We start from the raw sequence: 21,864 nt of genomic DNA, 5'->3' as shown, positions 1-21,864 counted from the left end.
ATTCTGAGGGCCAAAACCTTTTTTCCACATCACTGAGTAGGTGCATGACATATGAGGCGCCACAATCCCTGGCTTAAACCCAGATACGATTGACCAGGCATGCTTACGTTGTACCAGTTGGGCTCTATCAGAATGGAAAGACCAGAAGCAGATGTTTCTTTTGATGTAGATTTTAAGTGCCTGCTCCGATGGATTGGAGCTCCAGATTTCTTCTGCATCCAGGAGTTTTAAAGAGTCTTGTAACTAACACCAGTATGATCTACCAAGCAGGCCGGCTAAGATTTCCTGCCACAAAAAAAGCCTCCAAGCTTCATTCTCTGGAAGTACTTAACTAGATACACAACCTGATAAATGCTGCAGCCACTACCGCTCGGTGATCTTGGAGTCCAAACTCAAGTCGTATTTGAGCAGAGGATGAGGTTTTTGGAAGGCTCAGCACTTATTTGAAGATTCTAGTTATTATTTTGATCACAAGGCTGTTGTCTTTTTCTTGAATGATCTCCTGGCTGTAAGTGAGGAAATTTAGGGGTTTTGCCTTCATGACACTTATGAGAGGGGTCAGACTTGGGCCAGAAAACAGCCTTGCGAGGATCTTAAATGCCACCTGGATTGTCAAAGCTTTGTCTTCTACCTCGTCTCTATGTTTAGAGAATGAACCCCTTCTGTCCATGTGGGCCCCAGATATGTATATGAAGTGGCCCTATCAATACTTTCACCCTTGATCTGCCAACCGCCACTTTGGTAGTTCCTTAACCCAAACGTGATTGCCCTTGTCAATTCAAGTTAGTTTTCGATGGTGTAAGGAAACCGCCGATCGAGTATTCTCTGGAAGCTGACCCTGGTGCAGCTGAACAGGACAAGGTCATCTGCATACAGTAAATTGCTAACTCTTACCTTAGTTAGTCTATCTTAGTTTTGGAGGATGAGAGTGGACTTCGTCAAGTGACTCTGACAGATCGGAAATGCAGAGATTAAAAAAGAGGGGCGCCAGCACATAATCATGTTTTACCCCACGAGATGTTTGTATTTTTCTGGAGATATAGGATCCGTCTCCAAGTTTTATATGGAGTCATGTGTTATTGTGTAGCTCAATTATGGCTTGTAAAAGCACCGGTGGAGTCCCCCATTTCTGCAGATTGAGCCATAATCGGCATCGGGCCACGCAGTTGAAAGCGGCCTTGAGGTCAACAAAACAGCCATAGATTAGCATTCCTTACGCTGCCACTTTATGCAACAGGACAGATATTGCAAGCAAGTTGGTTAAAGTAAGTGATTTTGGCCCAAAACCTGTCTGGTTAAAGGGTATAAGATGTTTTTTTGTAGGCCAAGATGCCAGATCTTGAAGGAGCAACTTGGCGTAGTATTTGGAAGGCACATCCAATAGAGTAATCATCCTGTAATTATTCAGATCTGATCTCTTGCCACCTTTGTACATTGGGTGTATAATGGCACCACACCAAGATTCTGGTAATACCTGGTTAGTCCAGCAGTCAGTAATTAAGGGTGCCAATTGGTTAGCCCAGAATTCAGAGTCCTGTTTGTACAGAGCCTGTAGTAGACCATTTGGCCCAGGAGCTCCGTCTGAGCGGCCCTTGGTGTTGGAAATGGCCCTTTTTGCAGGGTTATCCCTAAGCTTTTTGCTTTATCCTCCTATTTTTCTCTGACCTGTTTGTGTTGATTTTAGGACTTTGGGCACTTTACCACTACTAATCAGTGCTAAAGTGCATATGCTCTCTGTGTAAAATGTGTTATGGATTGGTATTTCCATGATTGGCATATTTGATTTATGTGTCAGTCCCTAGTAAAGTGCACTGCGAGTGTCAGGGCCTACAAATCAAATGCTGTTGGTGGGCTGCAGCACAGGATTGTGCCACCCATGAAAACAGCCCATAAAGTGTAACTCTGGCCTGCCATTGCAGAGCCTGTGTGCAGCCTGGGGCTGCCATGTCGGCTTAGCAAGTGCACACACTTACCAGACCCTAAACCTTCCCTTTTCTACATGTGAGTCACCCCTAAGGTAGGCCCAAGGTACCCCCATGGGCAAGGTGCATTGTATGTGAGAGATAGGACATGCCCTGGTGTGTGTGGCATGTCCTGGTTGTGAATTACAGCCTAATTTGCGTTTCACTATTGCAAGGCTACCTGTTCCCCATAGGCCAGAGTGGCCAGTTTGATTATAACATCCTATAATCCTAACTGACTCAGGGAACATGGTAGAAATTTGAGTTTAGTATGCCTGAACTCAGAATGATAAAATGCATCTTTTAGTGAGGTTGGTTTTAACATTCTGTGTTTGAAAATACCACTTTTAGAAAGTAGGTATTTTTTTGCCTAACCATCCAGCGTGCCTCTGCGAGGTTGTGTATTGTCTGTCTGGTTTGTGAGTGACAGGGGCTGGGAGATTCCAGGAGACAGGGTGAGTCAGCACAGGGCTGAATAGACCTATCTGCACATAGATGGGTGGGAGGAGTAGCACCTGGGACTGAATAGGGCTGTGCCTGCCTCCCACAATTCTGGCTCCACCTCCTCTGGTGCGTCTGATGTCCCTTGCCTACACTGTCAAAGGAAAAGCAGGAGTCTTGTAAACAAAGTGCTCCAAGACTGACCAGAACTGGTTTGGACTAGGTACAGGACCCTCTGTCTTCAGAGGACAAGGGAATTGCTGGTATAAATATTGGGGCCCAGATCCCAAGACTTAAGAACTCACTGGAATCAAGGAACCTGCCAAGAAGAAGAGCTGGAAGAGCTGCCAGGAGGAGTACTGCACCTTTGCTGTGTTGTTGCTTTGTTGGGTTGGCCTGCAGCTGCTACTTCTGCCTTGGGCAGTGAAAGGACTAGACTAAACCTTTTTTACTTGTGCTGAGTATCTCCAAGGGCCTGAAACCGAGCTAGCCTCCTGTTAAGAAGTCTCGTGGACTGCAAAGACTTCACAACCTCTGGGTACCGCTCCTGGAACCGCTGTTTCAGTTGCCACAAAGAAGAGGGAACCGCGACCGACTCTGTCACTGACTCCGTCGCTGGCCTTGTGTCCTGGAGGCACCGCAGGCCGCACGGTCTCACCATGCAACGCAAGCCTTTGTCTCACCGATGCTGTCTGCACGATCATCACCGAGCCACTGCCTGCACCGCATCGAGAGGCATCGCAGCCCGCACCGCCTCGTTTCACTTCGTTGGCCTGGTTTCACTGAGACAATTGCCGCTGGCTCAACACCCGTGACCGCCTCGTCACGCACAGCTGTCTGGCTCCGCCAGCGCCAATTCCCGCCAACCGGCTCTGTCGCATGCATCGCAACCTGCCAGCACCACATCGAGCACCGTCTCGCCCTGCACCGCACACCATGGTCTCACCGATGCCGTCTGCACGATCGTCACCGAGCCGCTGCATGCACCGCATCGAGAGGACACAGCGCCCTGCACCGCTTCCACTTTGGACCGTAACCCCGACGGGCGCCATGACCGGCTATGTCACCTGCACCGGAACCTGCCAGCACTGCATCGAGCACCATCTCGTCCTGCACTGCAAGCCTTGGTCTCACCGACGCCGTCTGGACGATCATCACCGCATCCAGATGGCACCGCACCGTGCACTGTTCCACTTTGCAACGCAACCGCGACGGATGCCAAGACCGACTCGCACCTCCGTGTGAGCCGCACTAAGAAAGGTACTGTTAACAAGTCTGTTCACGCGGGTGCTGGCCCGTACCGACATGGTCAGCTGGAACTGCAAGACTCTGTTGTTTTCAGCATCGCAGTAGGCTCGGGCCAAGCTACCAACTCGTACGACCTGTGTTATCAACGTATTTTTGCAATTTAAAGACATCCTGCTATTTAACTATTTTTAAAGTACTGTATTGTGGACTTTTATCGTATTTGGTCTTGTTTTAAGTATACGAAAATATTGGATATTTTTCTAAACTGGTGTGGTGTCCTTTTGTAGTGCTTACACTGTATTACTGTTGGTTATGTGCAAATGGTTTACACACTGCCTCTAAGATAGGCCTAACTGCTCGTGCCAAGCTACCAAGGGGGTGAGCAGGTGTTATTTTAGGAGTGTAACTCCCTTACCCTGACTAGGAAGAAGGGTCCCTTCTTGGACAAAGGTGCAAGCCCTTGCCAACTAGAGACACCCATTTCTAACACTCGGTAATAATTCGTGCTGTTCTTTTCATTAGAATTTCTAGTGCTGTGAGTACCCATTGAGGCAGTTCTTCATGCTGGAGCAACGATTTGGTATTGGTTACCGAAATTGGAAATCACCACAATTGGTGATACATGGAAACGTCAAATCGAGCAGTTTATCTGGTACATTACTGATAGAACAAAATTTAGTTTTTCCTCAGTGTGGTATTACCTCAAAGTTCCACAGGACAGAATGGGGGAAAATGCTGTACTACTGTATGTTTTCCCTTTTTGTTGCTTAAAATCTCAGAATATTATGGTTTATCGAAACACCCATTTTGCCTAGTATTTACCTGGTCGTAGTTTTATTTACCTGATCGACTTTGTGCAGGAAAACAAAACGGGTCAGTGCAATGCTTTCCAAACTTTCCGCAGCCAGATGCAATAATATGTAAAAAATAAGTCAAAGACAGAATGCAGAGGCCATAATATGATTGCTCATCTTCATTTACACAGGACTTAATTTATTTGCACATTCTAATAGTATTGGTTATGTGCAATAGTTGCTCTGCCTGTATGCCTCTGTGTGCCATGGTGAGCATGAAACGTGTCCGTGGATGCCTCTGGGTACCAGGTTGCATTCAGAGACTCAAAATCCCGACATGCAGCAGCCACAACCATTTTCATAAAACTATCTCTAAGACACTTAGAGATGGTAGAGAGAGCAGCAGCAGGGCCAGCCTGCAGGCTTCCGGCACTGGGGGCTGCTGCAGTGCAGAGGGAAGCTAACATGCGAAGAAACCTGGCCACCCCTCCCCCGGTGCATGCTCACAGGGGGCCTGCCCCAGAGAAGACAGATCCACTCAAGCAAAGCATGCACATGTCTACAAGAAGGGCGGCTCAGATTTTTATGTAAGGCTAGCCAGACCCAAAGGTATCGGAGCGCTTTACAACAAAGGTGATGGGAAAATCAATACAAAAACATAACAATAGTATACATAGAGATCCACTGCGAGTCAAAAGTCTCAGAACAGAATGTAGCCTTAAAAACCAGAAAAACTACAAATATAGGGGTGATATACACAGCGGTGAGGCAGGACTATGTTGGTATGAGGGTGAGGTAGAGTTTTTGAACTTAGGGTGACTGGATGTTGTGGTGGGCGAGAGTCTGCATTCAGGTGGTAGCTAACCATTCGGCAGGGAGTTGTTGAGGAAGAGGTCTTTTAGCTGCTTTTTGAACTTTACAAAGGAGGGATTAGTCCTGATATAGATTGGGATGGAGTTCCAGATTCTTGGAGCATTTCCAAAGAAGGATCGAGAAGAGGCTTTTTGTTTGCGCGTTTTGGGGGGGATGAGGAGTAAGGTGTTTGAGCTCCTGAGGGTCCTTGTCTGGCCGGCTCTCTTGAGTTTGGCAGCCAGGTAAGCGGGCTTCCCAGTGTGCAGGGCTTCGTGTGTGAGGTAGGCAGTTCTGAAGTTGGCACGCCATTCAATTGGTAGTCTTTTTAAATCTCTGAGTGCAGGTGAAATGTGTTCAAATTTCTTCACTCTGGTGTCCATTCTGTCTGCTGCATTTAGAGTTACTCTCAGAGGGGCTAAGTGAGATTTTTCTGTTCCTATGTGGGTTGCATTCCCGTAGTCCAGTCTAGAAAGCACTATGGACTGAGTGGCTTGTTTGAGATCGCTTGGAGGTATGAATGTTTTTTTTTTGTTGAGCAGTTTTAGGGTAAGGAATGCGCTCTTGGTGGAGTTCTTAATGTGTTTGGTCATATTTAATTTTGGATCCAGAGTGATTCCCAGCGATTTAACTGAGTCGGTCAGGGTGAGGTTGCAGTTGAGGGCATCAATTGCTTTTATCCATTCTGTGACTTGGGGGTTGTGCTCCTTATTGGAAATGAGCAGGATTTCTGTCTTGCCCTGGTTCCGTTTCAAGTGGTTGTGTGTTAGCCAGTGCTGAACTTTCCTTAGAGTGTGGTTTAGTTTATGAATGTCTTCCATAGAGGAGGTTTTGAGCTAGGTCTGGGTGTCATCAGCGTATAGGAGGAAGGGGATGTTTTTTTTTTTGAGGATGGAGGTGAGGGCTTTCATATAGCTGTTGAAGAGTTGCGGAGAGAGAACTGATCCTTGTGGTACACCCCTGTTGATGGAGTGTGAGTCGGATAAGAAGTTATTGATTTTTATTCTTTGGGTGCGGTTCTGTAGAAATGAGGTGAACCATTTCAGGACCACCTCGTCCACTCCTACTCTTTCTTTCAGTGCCTTAACTAGTAGATTGTGGTCCACTGTGTCGAAGGCTGCCTATAGGTCCAAGAGTACGAGCAGGCAGCATTGATCCCTATCAAGGGACTTGTGGATGTCGTCAATGACATTAAAGATCGCTGTCTCTGTGCTGCAACCTTTTCTGAAGCCCGATTGGTGGGAGTCGAGAAGGTTATTGCAGTCCATGTGCTCGGTAAGTTGAAGGAGGACGCATCTTTCCAGAGTTTTAGCTAGGAGCGGGAGATTGGAGAAGGGTCTGAAGGTATTAAGGTCGTTGGTGTCCGCTTCTGTTTTTTTTAATAGTGGTGTGACTTGTCCGATTTTGAGACTGTCAGGCATGACTCCAGTTCTCAGGGAGCTATTTATAATCTTGGCCCAGATCGGGGCTAGGGTGCCTTTAAGCTGTTTGACCAGTTTGCCTGGAATGGGGTCCGCGATATGAGAGGAGGGGGTGGAGCAGGAAATCATTTTTTCAATCCCAGCTACAGAGATAGGGTTAAAGGATCTCCAGTTTTTTGGGTGGAGCTTGTGATTAGTGCCTTCTATCTCAGCGAGCGAACTGCTGCAGGGGGGGTAGTCAATCTTTGTGATTTTGTCTTGGAAGAAAATGGCAACGTTTTCACAGAGGTCTTTGGAGGCCTGGAATGCTGAAGCAGGGGGCTTGAAGGTTTGTTGTATGATTACATTGTATAGTTCTCTTGGTCTGTTTTTTGCGTTGTCAAGAGCATTGCATTAGAAGGACTTTTTGCCACCCTTGATGTGTTTACTGTATTCCCTGCGTACTGATTTGAGTCGATTGGGTTTGATTGTGGACGGGTTTTTCCGCCAGAGTCTTTCATTAGCTCTTAGTTCTCTTCTTTCAGAGTTTATGCTTGTATTGAACCATGATCTAGATGGGGTGTTCCTTACTCTTTTTTGTTTACATAGGGCTAGTTGGTCTAAGATGGCAGTCATAGTATTGTTATAATGGGAGGTGAGTTCGGTTGTGGAGAGAGTGTCAGTATCAATGGGGAGGAGTAAGTTTACTTCTTTTTCCAGGTCAATAAGGGGTATTTGATTTAGATTTCTCACCCAGTGTGTGTGGTCTTGTGTGAGGGGCCAGCAACAAGTCACTAGGTTGATGTGGAAGAGAATAATGTGGTGGTCGGACCAGTCTACAGGAAGGATACGATCGATAGAGACAGTGTCAGCTTGGGCAATAATAGCATCCAGAAATGAACTTTTGTTGTGGGTTTGTTCTGTGCAGTGTTGGATTAGGTTATTGTTGTGTAGAAGATTGTTTAAGGTTTGTGTCACCTAGGATCATACTGTTAGAGTGCTGAAGTGCACAGTGGGTTATCAAGTCGGAGAGGTGTTTACTGAAAGTGGAGACTTTTCCAGGGGGATGGTAGAGGAGATGGCAAACTAGGGGGTTGTTTCCGCTCGTCTTAATGGAAACAGTTAGACATTCAAACGAGTTGTAATTGAGGGAGTTAATTTCGGATATGGAGATGTTGCTCTAATGGAGGATTGCGACGCCCCCTCCTCGTTGTATTTTTCTGTCTTTATTGAGGATTTGGAAGCCTGGAGGTACGAGCCTGTCCATGTGTGGGAGGGACAGGTCGTTCATCCATGTTTCAGTGATGAACGTGATGTCAATATCATGGGCCAGGATTGTTTCAGCCAGTTCTGTTGCATGTTTTGTAGCCGATCTGCTGTTTATAAGCGTGCATTTGGTGGAGTTCCCCTTTGGAATAGAGGAGAGGAAGGCTGGGGGTCTTGAATTTTTGGATCGGAGGCAGGGAAGGCAGTTTCTACTGAAGCCAGTGATAAACTGGATCTTATATTATAGGGTGGTAGAAGGTTAGATGTCATAAGAGAAGGCCACTTCCGTCGCTTCTCTCTCGGACATATACATACGCATTTTGGACAAATACGTAAGTCATAGGCACCTGGCAAAAACGTCAAGGGCCCTCCCTACCTCTTTGGAAAAAAACTGGAGAAAGTAGCACAGGAGGGCACAGGTACAGTGGTTGTCAGGGAGTTAAATGTGGGCCTACGTCCATTTAACAGGAGCCCAGTTCTCATCGAGAAACAGGGGCATCCATGCAATGAGGACTTTAGGAGTACATGATGACGAGGAATAAAGCCATTCATGTTACCAAAAGAGACCAGTGTTCACAGAAACCAGGGCAGGAAATGGCTGTTTACAGACCGCTCGTGTGTAGTAATCTGAGATCCAATCACCATCCACAGTGTAGGCAGTACGTTAATTCTCGCTCAAAACACTGTACTTAACCAGTGACTCTTAGTCCTCGATTTTTTCTTTAAAAAAAAGAAACAAGCAGTTCAAGTTTCTGGTTAGTGTGCTTCTAAAATAGGTCATCCGCGTTATGTGCGTCTTTATTGAAGGACATCTTGTGAGACGTACTTTAAAGGAGGGAGGGTGCAGTAAATGTGTGGTGAAAGGTGTGCTACATTTCCATTTTAATGGAGGTGTGTGCGTGTAAATGTGCAAAAGAAAAAGAAAAGAAAACTTAGGTGTGGATGGAGCAGCAAACCCGAACATACGGGGCACGCAGTGCCTCGCGGCCTGAGCCTACCAGTGCCTGCAGCCTGGCCAGCCTTTGCAGAGAGTGTTACAGCCCAAGTAAGTTTAAGTTTTAAGCCTGGGTGCCAATGGAAGTGCGCGATCAGGCAGCGGCAGCGCCTGCGGTGTTATTAAAAACTGTGAAATGGGTTGCAAGACTGGCGCCACATGAAGTGTGTTTTATGTTGTTGGGGCCTCTCTGACATAGGTTCCCTGTTGGGCCGGGTCACTCACATGACGTCAGAGAGTGGCCCAAGTCCTGATGTTCTCCTGACTTTAGTTTGCTGGGAAGGAGGAGGGCACCACAAAGGGCGGCAATCTTTATGTTGATTTTTCTGCTGGCCCATCCAACAACAGTAGCCACCAGAGTGTTGTTATGGCCTCACACATCTTTTTTGGGCTGGGTCCCTCCCTAGGAGAGAGGCACAGGGTCGCTCATGTGACGTCAGAGGGTGGCCCGAGTCCTGATGTTCTCCTGACTTTAGATTGCAGAGAAGGAAGGGGGGCTCCACAAAGGCTGGCAATCTTTATGTTGTTTCTCTGCTGGCCTATCCAACAACAGTAGCCACCAGAGTATTGTTAGCAGGGCCTTGCACATCCTGTTTGGGCTGGTTCCCACCTTGGAGAGAGGCCCTGGACTGAGTGATGCTCTCTGCGCAGCATCATTAATTATGAGGGAGGAACCAGAGGATCCAGTATCAGTCAACAGAGGCTGAAGGTACAAGCCTCAAAAAACAAACAACCACAAAAAAATAAAAAACAGCTCCTGACTTAGTGTGCAGAGAGAGCCTTGATTTAATATGTTGCAAGTTAGTTTCCTGGTATTTGTACGATTCTAAGTATATTTACTTAGACATGAGTATAAATGAAAGTTGTTTTAACCATTATTTCTTACACTTTGCAGCAGCTAACGTAGAGTTTCTAGTTGCTCAAATGGGTGTCATATCTGATATTTATAAGTTTCCCTCGTTTTAATATCTTGATTTTGCTTGCAAGAAAGTGCCACTCATAGTCATTAAAATGTCACGCATAATTACTCTGAAATTATGAAGATGTCACACATAGAAATCTGAAACCTTTGCAGCTATGCATGTAACATTACACCAACAACAAGCCAAGACTATTTTCTTTGTCAGTTGTTCTTAGCTGCATAAGATAAATAAGCAACAAACTTGGGCTTCATTGTAAATAACACTGAAAATGCTTCTGGGATGATGAAATTGTAAAAGAACTATAACGGGTCTCTTTGAAGTCAGTGAAGGGTGGTATTGCTTCAGCAGTAAGATTGTTTTTCATCCTGAGATTCAGATTTTTGGCAATTTGCTACCTAGCTGGGGCAACCTGTGGTGGCCAGCAGAGATGAGTGAGCCCCCCAAACCCCTGGTAAAGGCCAAAAATCTGGGGGTGTGGCTGGACCACAAACTCTCTCTTATCCAACACACTAATGCAACGGTTTCGGCCAGTCACTTTCTTATTAAAAAGGTGAGAAAGATCCTTCCTGTAATGGACTACTTGGAAACGTACAGACGCAATGCTTGAAAAAACTTCAAAGTGTACAGAATTAAGCGGCACGGCTACTATCTAACATTCCTAGGAATAATTTGGTCACCGCTGAAATTCGAAGGATGCTTTGGCTTCCAGTGGAACAACGGATTACATTCAAGGCACTCTCTCTTGCCTGCAAAGCCCTGAGCCATAAGGGTCCGGTCTTTCTACAGAATCTTTTTGCCTGGTACGAACCTACCAGACATCTTCGCTCCTCCGGCACCAAACTTCTGCAGGTGCCAAAAATCTGCACCTTACAATGGGGCGGTCGCAGCTTCCATTTTTACACCTCTAAGCTCTAGAACTCCCTGCTGTTCGAGCTCAGAAGCGCAACCACCCTCATCTCCTGTAGAAAGGGCCTGAAAACCTGGCTGTTCCAGAACTAGTTGTCAGTGCAGATCCCCCGCCGTCCATAGCGCCAAGACGCACGCTTTACAAATTAAAATAACATAACATAACAAAAATGGACAGCCCAATAGAGACCCGTCTCAGCACCTGTGCGAAGTAAGCAGAGAATTGTCTCATTTTTTAAATAGTGTTTCAGTGTGAGACACTATATAAAAACTGGGAAATGTCTCCCTTTAACCCAGGCACTGCACAAAAAAAAGGACATTTCTGTAATTAGGAGAAAAGTGTCGGGACACCGGGACACTGCTCCGAAAACAGGGACCGTCCGGGGAAAACCGGGACGTCTGGTCACCCTAACCGACCCGCCCCCAACCGGACATATGCTCATGTCCGCTCCCAACCAGGCATACCCCTGCTGTCTCCTTTCTCGGAGCGAGAGAAGCAGAAAATAAAATTATATTTAAAATACTATTTTATTTTCTGCTTCTCGTACCGGGAGAAAGAAGAGGGGTGGACCTCCAATGCCCTAATGGAGTGGCTGCCACTGGCTGCATCTTACCTCTTCTCTCTCAAGAGCGATGGCAAGTACCAGCTGTACATTAGTGGTCCCATCAGAGACATCTCCCTTCCCGTTAAATCTCCGTTTGCTACCTGGGCTACATCAATGCCAGCAGACCCTGGGGAATATTTACTAGAAAATGTCAGAGCGTGGAGCTGAGCCAAATCTGGCAGTGCCGCGCAGCACTTCGACATGTCAAAAAAGCAGGGATGTGCCGTATTTATTACAATAAGGTGCACCCCATTGTTTTCCCTAGTGATGGTGCTAAAATTAGCTGCCTAGCAACAATGCATGCACCCTTGCATCATAGTGAAAAGGTGCCTGCATTGCAGGTAATGATTGTTTATGTGCAGGAAGGTATCCCTTCCTCCACATAAACAATCCATAATGGCTATTTGTTACTTCTATGTGTGCTGCATGCTGCAGCGCACATAGAAGAAGCAAATTGTCATTAAATAATTATTGTTTTGAAGTGACACCTTCCTGCACATAAACAATCACTAAAGACTTTTTGCTCTTTCTACGTGTGTTTGAATGCAGGACGCATAGCAAAAATCTAAAACTAGGGGAAATAAGAGCATTTCTCTTTGTGTGCCATTCTAATGCCTGCTCTTGCATGGATATAGTTTTGGGCGCTGCCTCAGATTTGAAACCTGGGCAGCATCAAAAGCAATGGATGTTGCAGTGGAACATCTGCAGCAACACCCATTGCACGCCCCTTTCCTTCAGAGGACTGCGGCAGAAAGGGGCATATTTACAAGGTGGCATTAAGCCACGCTAAGTGGCTAAGCACCACCTTGTAAATATTGAAAATTTCGCTACGACACTGGAGCATCACAAAAAGTGACGCTCCGATGGCGATAGGGGCTTGTAAATATGTCCAACTGTTTGTTAGATCAGCCTACAGATGTCTACAGTTTTCTGCATGGAACATAGCAATTACGAGAGGACTGTGTGCCATATTTTTGGACAGTGTCCCGTGTTTGCATCTCATATCTAGACTCCAGGTTTTGCCGCTATGGTCTACCATTAGAGCTGGCATTCAAGTGGAACCTGACATCATCTCCGGAAGCTGAAAGTAGGCCCACATGTGTGATGGTAGATTCTGCATGACATTTAACTTGGATGTTGCTGCACATTACTTTTTTGAAGAGGCCTCTGCCTGACCTTCAAAGTGCCTGCTTTCTGGCTGTCATAGTGCCTGCCCTTCGACGTTCTGACTCCTATCTTTGCCTGGAGTGCTGGTAAAAAAAACAGCACTTAAGGCAAAGTAGAAGTTTTAAGTTTTGGAGCACTCACACTACAAAAAAGAAAGACCCTTCTCCGGGCCGTTTGCAGCAACTTTGCACCACAACCTGGAGCTGCACTTATGCCACTGCCTTACGTCACCAAATGAAGCATCTTGAACTTCTGACCTCTGCTGTACCCTTTGCACGCCTGGTATACTTAATACATACAAAGTGTGGGAAGCTTTCTGGAAATGTACTTCATACACTATAGGACATGCTGTACATCAGTTTTCATTTCTATAGATGTGCACGACATTGCAGACAGGTTTATTTTCTTTGTCTTCCCCTATCCAACTCTTCTTGGGTAATATAAGTTGTTCTGAAATGTTATATTAAAGTATTCGTGTAACTGATGAATATATTGAAAATGAATGTCTGTCACATATACGGTAAACCATTAATAAACATCGAACATGAAATGTTGCCGAAATTCCAGTAGCTGATGAGATGGGGGCGCTGAGGGCCAGTTAACGCTTTTAATATGGCTTTGAGGATAGGCTGGGTGAGGGAGAAACACCAGGGGCCTCATTTATGAGAAATGACGCATCGCTGCGTGAAAGCAGCGATGCGTCACTTCTCAGTGCGCACTCCTTGCGACATGATTGATGCGTCATATTTACAGTATGACGCATCATGTCACAAGGAGTTACAGATACATCAGTATTTCTGACGTATCTGTAAGCGCAAAAGTCACGCATTGCTGGGGTGTGTCACAAAAGTGACGCAACTCCAGCAATGCGTCCTTTCACATGGGGAAAGCCCCATGAGAAAGGGCTTGTGTCAGTCTTACGCCTGCTGTGAGGCAGGCGCAAGATTTTGACGCAACAGCGTCCTAAAAGTGACGCAGTGAAATCTCATAGATTTCACTGCGTCACTATTACGAGGCTTTTTGCGGGGGAACGCCCCCTCTGCATACATTATACCTGACGCAGGTATAATGTAGCGCAGGGGTTTAAAAGTGACGCATCTGCTTAGATGCGTCACTTTGTAAATAGTGCGCATCAAGATGCATGTTTTACGCAGCCGATGCGTCACAAAAAGTGACGCATCGGAAGCGCAAAACTCACGCAAGGCCTCATAAATGAGGCCCCAGGATGTTAGACGTCAGTAATGTGACTGCAGCATGCTGAAATGACGTGATACAAAATGGAGGGCTGGCCGCCATTGTAACAATGGTGTGACAAACGTTTGTGGGTATGAAACAACGGGGCTGTGAAGGGTGAAGTTTGACAGGGATGAGTTGTAATCCCTATCACAAGTTGCAACACAAGGCCCAGTAGAGCGGGTGAGCCCTACCCCTACAAGGAGCGTTTGTGCTCAAAGGAAATAAAAATGGCTCCAAATAGTGCATTGTAGAGCGAGCTCAGGCTTTGCACAGCAGGGCTATCACTCGCAGAAACATCTTAAGGATTTTGGGGGCCATGGCCTAAACATATTTTGGGACCCCTGTCGGAACTGTTTTGAATTTATGATCCAATTTGAGCTCTTTCAAGGCCTCTTTGGCCATGTCACTGACAGTGCACAGGCACACTCACCCACATTCTTAATGTGTTTACATTTACACTAAGGGATAGTGAGGTGTGTTTTCAATATTGTAACACAACAGCAACTCACTAATATTTATGCAAATAATCTCTGTGACACCCTCCCATTTCTCATATGTGGGATCCTGTTTTGAACTAAAACTTTTTGTATGGATGTTGCATGAAACTTAAACAAACTTTTCTCTGCAAAATGTCTGTAACAGACTCTCACACATCACCCACATTAAAAATAGATTAAAGCGAAACCGTATCTAAAACAATCTGTTTACGAATTATTCAAAGTCATAAGGGCAAGGCTCTCTGCGGAACAGAACTGGCTCTATCAAAGGCCCCCTGGAAAGCTGGAGCCCACATTGCCCATGCCTTACAGCTACTCTGATCACTCAAGCTAGTTATAAAATGAAGGCTTAGAAAGAAAAAAGGCATCATACAGAATAAGAATTATTGCTGGGCCAGGCCTCAGAGTGCAAATTTTTCTATGTTGATTCTATATTGATTTTTGCACAGAAAAAGCTTCATTTCCACGCTTAAGATGGCCAGCGTATGCAGGTGTAACTCAAGCTTCAGCCGCACGTTTAAGACAGTGAGAGTATGCAGCAGTAACTGAAGCTTCACTTGCACCCTCAAGATGGTCAGCGCATGCAGCAGTAATCCAAGCTTCGCTCGCACACTTAAGATGGTCAGTGTATGCAGCAGTAATCTAAGCTTCGCTCACACAGTTAAGATGGTCAGTGTATGCAGCAGTAATCCAAGCTTCGCTCGCACACTTAAGATGGTCTGCCCATGCAGCAGTAATCCAAGCTTCGTTCGCACACTTAAGATAGTCAGCCCATGCAGCAGTAATCCAAGCTTCGCTCACACACTTAAGATGGTCAGCCCATGCAGCAGTAATCCAAGCATCGTTCACACACTTAAGATGGTCAGTGTATGCAGCAGTAATCCAAGCTTCGCTCGCACACTTAAGATGGTCAGTGTATGCAGCAGTAATCTAAGCTTCGCTCACACACTTAAGATGGTCAGTGTATGCAGCAGTAATTCAAGCTTCACCCGCACGCCTATGATGGTCAGCGTATGCAAGAGTAACCCAAGCTTCACATGCACACTTAAGATGATCAGCGTATGCAGCAGTAATCCAAGCTCCAGTTGCATTATTAAAATGGTCAACATATACAGGTGTAACACAAGCTTCGCACGCATGCTTAAGATGGTCACTGTATGCAGGTGTAACCCAATATTCACATGCACACATACAATGGTCACTGTAAGCTATGCAGGTGTAATTCAAGCTTCACTCGTACACTTAAAATGGTCAGTGTATGCAGCAGTAATCCAAGCTACGCTCGCACACTTAAGATGGTCAGTGTATGCAGCATTAATCCAAGCTTCGCTCGCACACTTAAAATGGACAGCCCATGCAGCAGTAATCCAAGCTTTGCTCGCACACTTAAGATGGTCAGCCCATGCAGCAGTAATCCAAGCTTCGCCCGCACACTTAAGATGGTCAGCCCATGCAGCAGTAATCCAAGCTTCGCATGCAAACTTAAGATGGTCAGTGTCAGGTGGCAGTAGAAAGAGGGCAGAGTTCAGGGGCCGCTCCATGTGGAACTGTTCAGTGATGGAAAACTTGTGAATTATTTTTTACAGATTGCATCCTAAAGAAATTGTCAGTATCAAAAAAGTGATAGCAAAGCTATTATGTTTGTTTTATCTAACTGGTCACAAATACCCTGCATTTTAAGATAGCTCATGGAGTTGAGGCCCCCTACGTAATTAACACGCAGGGCACAGATTTCTATTTGACATAAAATAGCTGAGTTGATTAATGCTCCTGTTGCAGAGACCCTTTTTTAACCCCCAGGTCACAGATTGCAAACTGGTAAAACAGCTCAGTGAGTTATGCACGCTCGGCATGTACACTTGGTTCGGTTGGGTCATAATAAATATTTTTTTATGTGTAAATCATGTATTTTGTGATCCAGTACATAAACAGTCATTAGAGCAATTACACACACAGCAGTGGCGCAGCGTGGGTCGCCAGCGGCCGGGTCAAGGGAGGCCAGTATTGCGCCCCCTAACCCATGGACCGTTAGCACTTCCTGAGTCCCTTAATTGAAAAAGCTCTTCTTCCACTCCTGCATGGCCTCTTACACAGCACTTTTAGTTGTTCTTCTGGGGGATGTTTTGCAGTGTAAAGGGCCTTCTGTATGGTGAGCATGCCCTGGCAGCACCATCATTTAAGTACAGCAACATTTTGCAGTGATGCCCTGATGTGGAACGAGTGGTTTGGCAGCAGTGCAGAAAGGTTTTGCGGTGTAGTTTGTGGATTGTACACCCCCTGAAGTGTTAGGGGCCTTGTTGCAGTAAATTAGTGCATTGTAATGGACCTAGCTGCCAAGGTTTCAGATTGATATGTGTGACATTTTTATAATTTCGTTGTACTTATGAATAAGCAAACACAAGGAGATAATGGACGAAGTGCTGAAACTTTTCAGACACTCACCTCCAGTCACAGATCTGTGTTGAATCCATCATCGTTCTTTAGCTCACTTTGCCACCTCAGTTTAGACCCAGCTATATGCAAATCAGCCTTGACCCTGTGCCTCATGGGAACAGTCCAGCCCGAACTGCCAAGCCAGGTCTTCCCTGAACCGGAAACAAGCATCCTGGGACCAGTTTCGGGGCATCACCCGGAATCAGCCAGTCTAGCTCGAATCCAGTGGCACAGTGAGCCCAGGGCCAACATCTGGGCCTACCCGGTGCACTTAGGGCAAGAAATCATCATCTACTTGTGTTTGCTTTGTTCGCCCTAAGTTGGCAGGGTATGCCCAGAAGTGGGTCCCTTGCTCACTTTTCCACTGGATTCAAGCTAGCCGGGCTGATGATGGCTGTTAGCCCTCAACCAGTCTCAGGATGCTTGTTTCCAGTCCAGGGAAGACATGGCTTGGCTTCGATCTGGACTGCTCCCATGAGGCACAGGGTCGAGAGTGATTTGCATATAGCTGTGTCTGAACTGGGATGGCGAAGGGAGCTAAAGAACGGTGATGGATTCAAAACAGATCTGTGACTGGGCGTGAGTGTCTGAAAAGTTTAATCGCTAAGTCCATCCTCTCCTTGTGTTTTGTTTGTTCGCTCTAAGTTGGCAGTGTAAGCCCAGACTTGGGTCCCTTGCTCACTTTGCCACTGGATTCAAGCTAGTCTGGCTGATGAGGGCTGTTTGCCTGGAACAGTTCCCGGGATGCTTATTTCAGGTCCAGGGAAGACATGGCTTGGCAATTTGGGCAGGACTATTTCCACGAGGCACAGAGTCAAAACTGATTTGTATATAGCTCTCCGTCCATCATCTCCTTGCGTTTGCATTGTAATTATGAATGACATTTCAACACTATGAGTGACACTTTTTCGCGAGCAAAATCAAGCAATGAAGACGAGGAGAATATATAAATATCAGAAATTACACCCATTTGTGTAAAAAGGCAGAGCGGAATTCGACCAAGAACCCTTCAGTATTTGCCCGGCGTTAGCCGCCTCTCATACCATTCAATATTACCAAACACAGAGGCAGGCGCTGGGGACTGGAAGGCAGGAAACAGGAGTTTATTCCGACGGAGCAGAACACGTCAAATCAGACAACAGGGTATCTTCTTGAGGTGCTCTAACCGCATCTCTGAGGCCTGGCCTCTTATACACAAGTTTATGGCTTTATTACATTTATGACATCCGTGGTATTGCTTTGAAGTACGAAAAAGGCATCTTTGGAATCCCCGGTTCAGGCCCGTTCTCACACATATCTACAGTAGGGGTCCCCACCCAAATCTCAGCATGATGGCTATCGCGCAGCTGGACATTCCGCTGGGAACAGGAATGCGGGCGATCGGTCGGATCTAGGGGTGTGAAGGCATTGATTAATCCCCGCTCCTTTGATGTGAGGCGAGGTCCTACTGTAGGGGGCAATAAACTGCATCTGTTGGGCTAGGTGATGGCCTGGGATCAGGCCGGACAATCGGGCAGGGAGGAAGAAGTTATCAAAGGGCCTGTTCTATGAATGAGATGAAAAGAGTGAGGGGGTTCAGCACGGGATGTGGCTCGGAGACAGGGTCGTGCTGGAGGTGCGTTTATGGCCCAAGCAGGAGAGACCGGGGGCTGTCGGGGCGCGGGGGGATGCTTGCGAGGCCGGGGAGTGAGGGGGAGAGACGCGCAGGCTATTGGCAGTGGGCAGAGAGGCTATGGCACACAAAATGGCTGCCACTTACGTGCATGAAGGGGCCTAAAAAGGGACAAGATGGCGTGGCCATTGTTTCACGATTTTCACTTTACTTTCAACAGTGGCTGTGGTGAACATAAATGAACGCCGCTTATGTATACCTAATTTAGTCATTTTCCACATTTGAGCAACAAGAAACTCTTCGGCGCTGGCTGGTATTTACTAGGGCCACAGCCCGGCTGCACATGAGATTCAGTCTGGACTAGGACTGTGGTGAGTGGCGCTTGCAGGCAGCAACTCTGGTAGCAGGCTGGCTGAGCCCAGACGAGGCCACAAACCACTGCGGACGGCGGCAATGCAGGTTTGCTGCTCGACCTGCTGCCTCCACACTGATCATCCTGGCTGTCCTGACTCCTGTCCTGTGAGCTCCAGAGTGGGGCCGTTCAGTAAGACTGTCCTTTAGGCTGCTTGGCTCTGAAACCTGGGTCACTGACTCATCTCCCTCGAGTCAGCTGCCATAATTTGGTGGGGATATGGGTAAAATTAATAATAGCTGAGCTACAGCACAGCGGTGGCCCGGGCCGGTGTGAGCTGCCTACAGCAGCGCTGCAAGTGGCACCATGCCATCATTGGGTCCAAAATGAGGTGGCGTAGTGGGCAAAAGAACAATGGATTTAACCCAGATCTTTTGACTGGGAGAGAATGTTTGCATTGTCAGCTTTCCGTGCATCATTTGTTTGCTGTAACACTTTTCCCCCTTAGTGGGATGGCTATGCCCAGACGTGGTTCCCTTGCTCACTGTGCCACTGGATTCATACTAGCCTGGATGAAGAAGGGTGACATACCCTGAAACCGGACCCAGGACGCTTGTTTCCGGTCCAGGGAGGACCTGGCCTGGTAGCTCGGTCTGGACTGTGCCCATGGGGCACAGGGTCAAGGCTGATTTGCATATCGCTGGGTCCAAACTGGGGTGGCGTAGTGGGCAAAAGAACAATGGATATAACTCAGATCCCAGGGGAGAATGTTTGCATTCCATCCATCATTTCTTTGCTGTAACACTCATTGAATTTGCGCCACAGCCCGTAAATCACCCAGGTCGGAGTCGCCTTCCTCAAACTCCCTGATCCGGCAGCAGGATGTGACGTCCCCCACTGAACTGGCATGCAGCACACAACCTGACTGGACCCGGCTGTCTCAGTATTAGTTATTGGACACTAACTCAATGATGGGCTGTCAGTCAGAGGCGTGCAGCAGGAAATAATCAGAAATATAATGAATCATCATGATACATTTGTAGCACTGCCATTGAGTGAGTGTGAGCCTACCAGCCGTGCCTTAGCTCACTGCGAGCCTCAAGCCTGAGGGAGCACAGCACGCATGCACCAGGTGGCACGCTGCCACACTTTTACCACATTATTTTGGTCCCTCTGCCAAACATTGTGAAGTGTACAGAGCTATGTTGTAAGTTATTATTATTAGTGCGCCTGGCAAAATTTTGAGCCCCTAAGAATTTTGTGCCCGGGTCAACTGCCCCTGTAGCCCTGCCCACACTACGCCACTGTCACACAGGCATAACTGATATTCCTATAAAGCTAATAGTCTCACATATACATACACTAGATTCAAAAACACATTTAAATCAGACTTGATCTCTCAGAAACTTGTAAAATGCCACCCAAGTGCACCATGGTAGTGCACCATGGTTTGTTTCTGTATAAGGAGACAAGATTCCAGTTGTGCTTCTAGCAGGACACTTAGCCTAGACAAAGGGAATTTGTAATTGTCCTCAAAGTAAGCCATTTACTGCTGGGCAGCGCTGGAAAGGCAACAAGTGCCCTCGATGCCCTGCAGCTAGCAAGTTGCACGGAGGGGGCCCCTAAAAGTACATAAACTCCCTGAATTTGTCCCGCTGTCTACTCCCAGCATCAGACCACAACTGGGAGGATTTGAACGGGGTCCGCCCAGAACCCACTTCCTGCTCAAGATTAGCTTACAAAATGAGACCTATGCCCATGAACATCATTAGGGGTCACCAGAGGTCGCAGCTATGACCCCTAGCTTCCCCTTGTGACACCTGGCACTGCCTTTGCAACCCCTGGCCTCAGAAATGGCAAAATCAGTGTTAGGAATACAGTGACAGCCCCTCCTTATGGACGCTGGGTCGGACTCCACTCACTTTGTTTTCAGTCATTTTTTATTACACTAATGGTGAATAATAATACATTAGTCACTATTAGTTCAATAAAACATGGAGCACAATAAGGTAGAACATGACATTCCCTGGGAGCTGAAGAGAGTAATAAAATTATTTTAAATGCCCATTGCGTCTGTGCTCATGGGCGAGAGTTTGTTTACATGAAAAAGAGTGTATGTAAGTGTGAGAGAAAGTGAAGGTCAAAGGGTGTGTAATTTTGCTTCCCCTACCCCTGGCATTTTGGTGAATTGACATCCATCATAACACTATATAGTAGTGATGACTGGTATGTTATTGAGGGAGGAGAAAGGACGGGACACACTCTCACACACACACACACACAAACATATACATAACACTTAAAGCAATGTATTCACACACACGCACGCACGCACACACACACGCACACAAACACATTTATTCACAACACTCTTCACCAAACATTCATACATGCATGCACGCACTCACACAAACACATCCATTCACAACACTCTTCACCAAACATTCATACATACACGCATGCACCAAACAGTTTAAAACAAAAACAAACACTTACCTGCAGCCAGCTCTGCCTCAGAGCTTCCAGAAGGCTTGGGACTGCTGCCTTCCCTCATTGGCTGAGGGAAGGCTGCATTCCCAACGTCATCACAGAATGGAATGGGGTCAGTGAGACTGCTGACCCCACCCCAGTCTGTGATAAAGTGTCACTGATTGACACTCGACCCTGGGCGCTTCAGGGCTTAAAAATGAAGCGTCCAGGTGCGAGGCAATCAGTGTCGCTACCCCTTGTCACTGAAGGAAGGGTCTCAGGGATCTTTGCTAATCTAAGGACGTCACGCCCACAGTGACTTCCTCTGCCCAGCAAAGCTCAGCTCAGGCATCCAGGAGCCTGCACTAAATGTGCATTTCTGGCTCCTGCCTGCTTGAACTGAAAGTGAACAGTGTCTGTCAGGCTGTCCTTTGTGCAGCCTGACAGACACTGTATATGGAGGGTGAATGGTGGAGGGGCGTGGCCCCTCAGCCCCAATGGAACATCCACTCCCGCTATATAGAACCCTTGGGTCAGGAATGGTAACAAAGAAGAAAGAGAGCATCCAAAATTAGCCTTTAGTATCCTTTGGGGTATCCCTTTATTAGGACGAAATCCCTCACTCACCACAGGTGGCATGCTTCATCATTGGGATTCTCCTAGTCCCTCCACGGACCAGAGGGAGGAGCTCAGGGATGTTTTGTTCCTACT

This window comes from Lissotriton helveticus, chromosome 4_1 (assembly GCF_964261635.1).
Source record: "Lissotriton helveticus chromosome 4_1, aLisHel1.1, whole genome shotgun sequence".
Lineage (NCBI taxonomy): Eukaryota > Metazoa > Chordata > Amphibia > Caudata > Salamandridae > Lissotriton > Lissotriton helveticus.
This window is presented reverse-complemented; position numbering follows the sequence as displayed.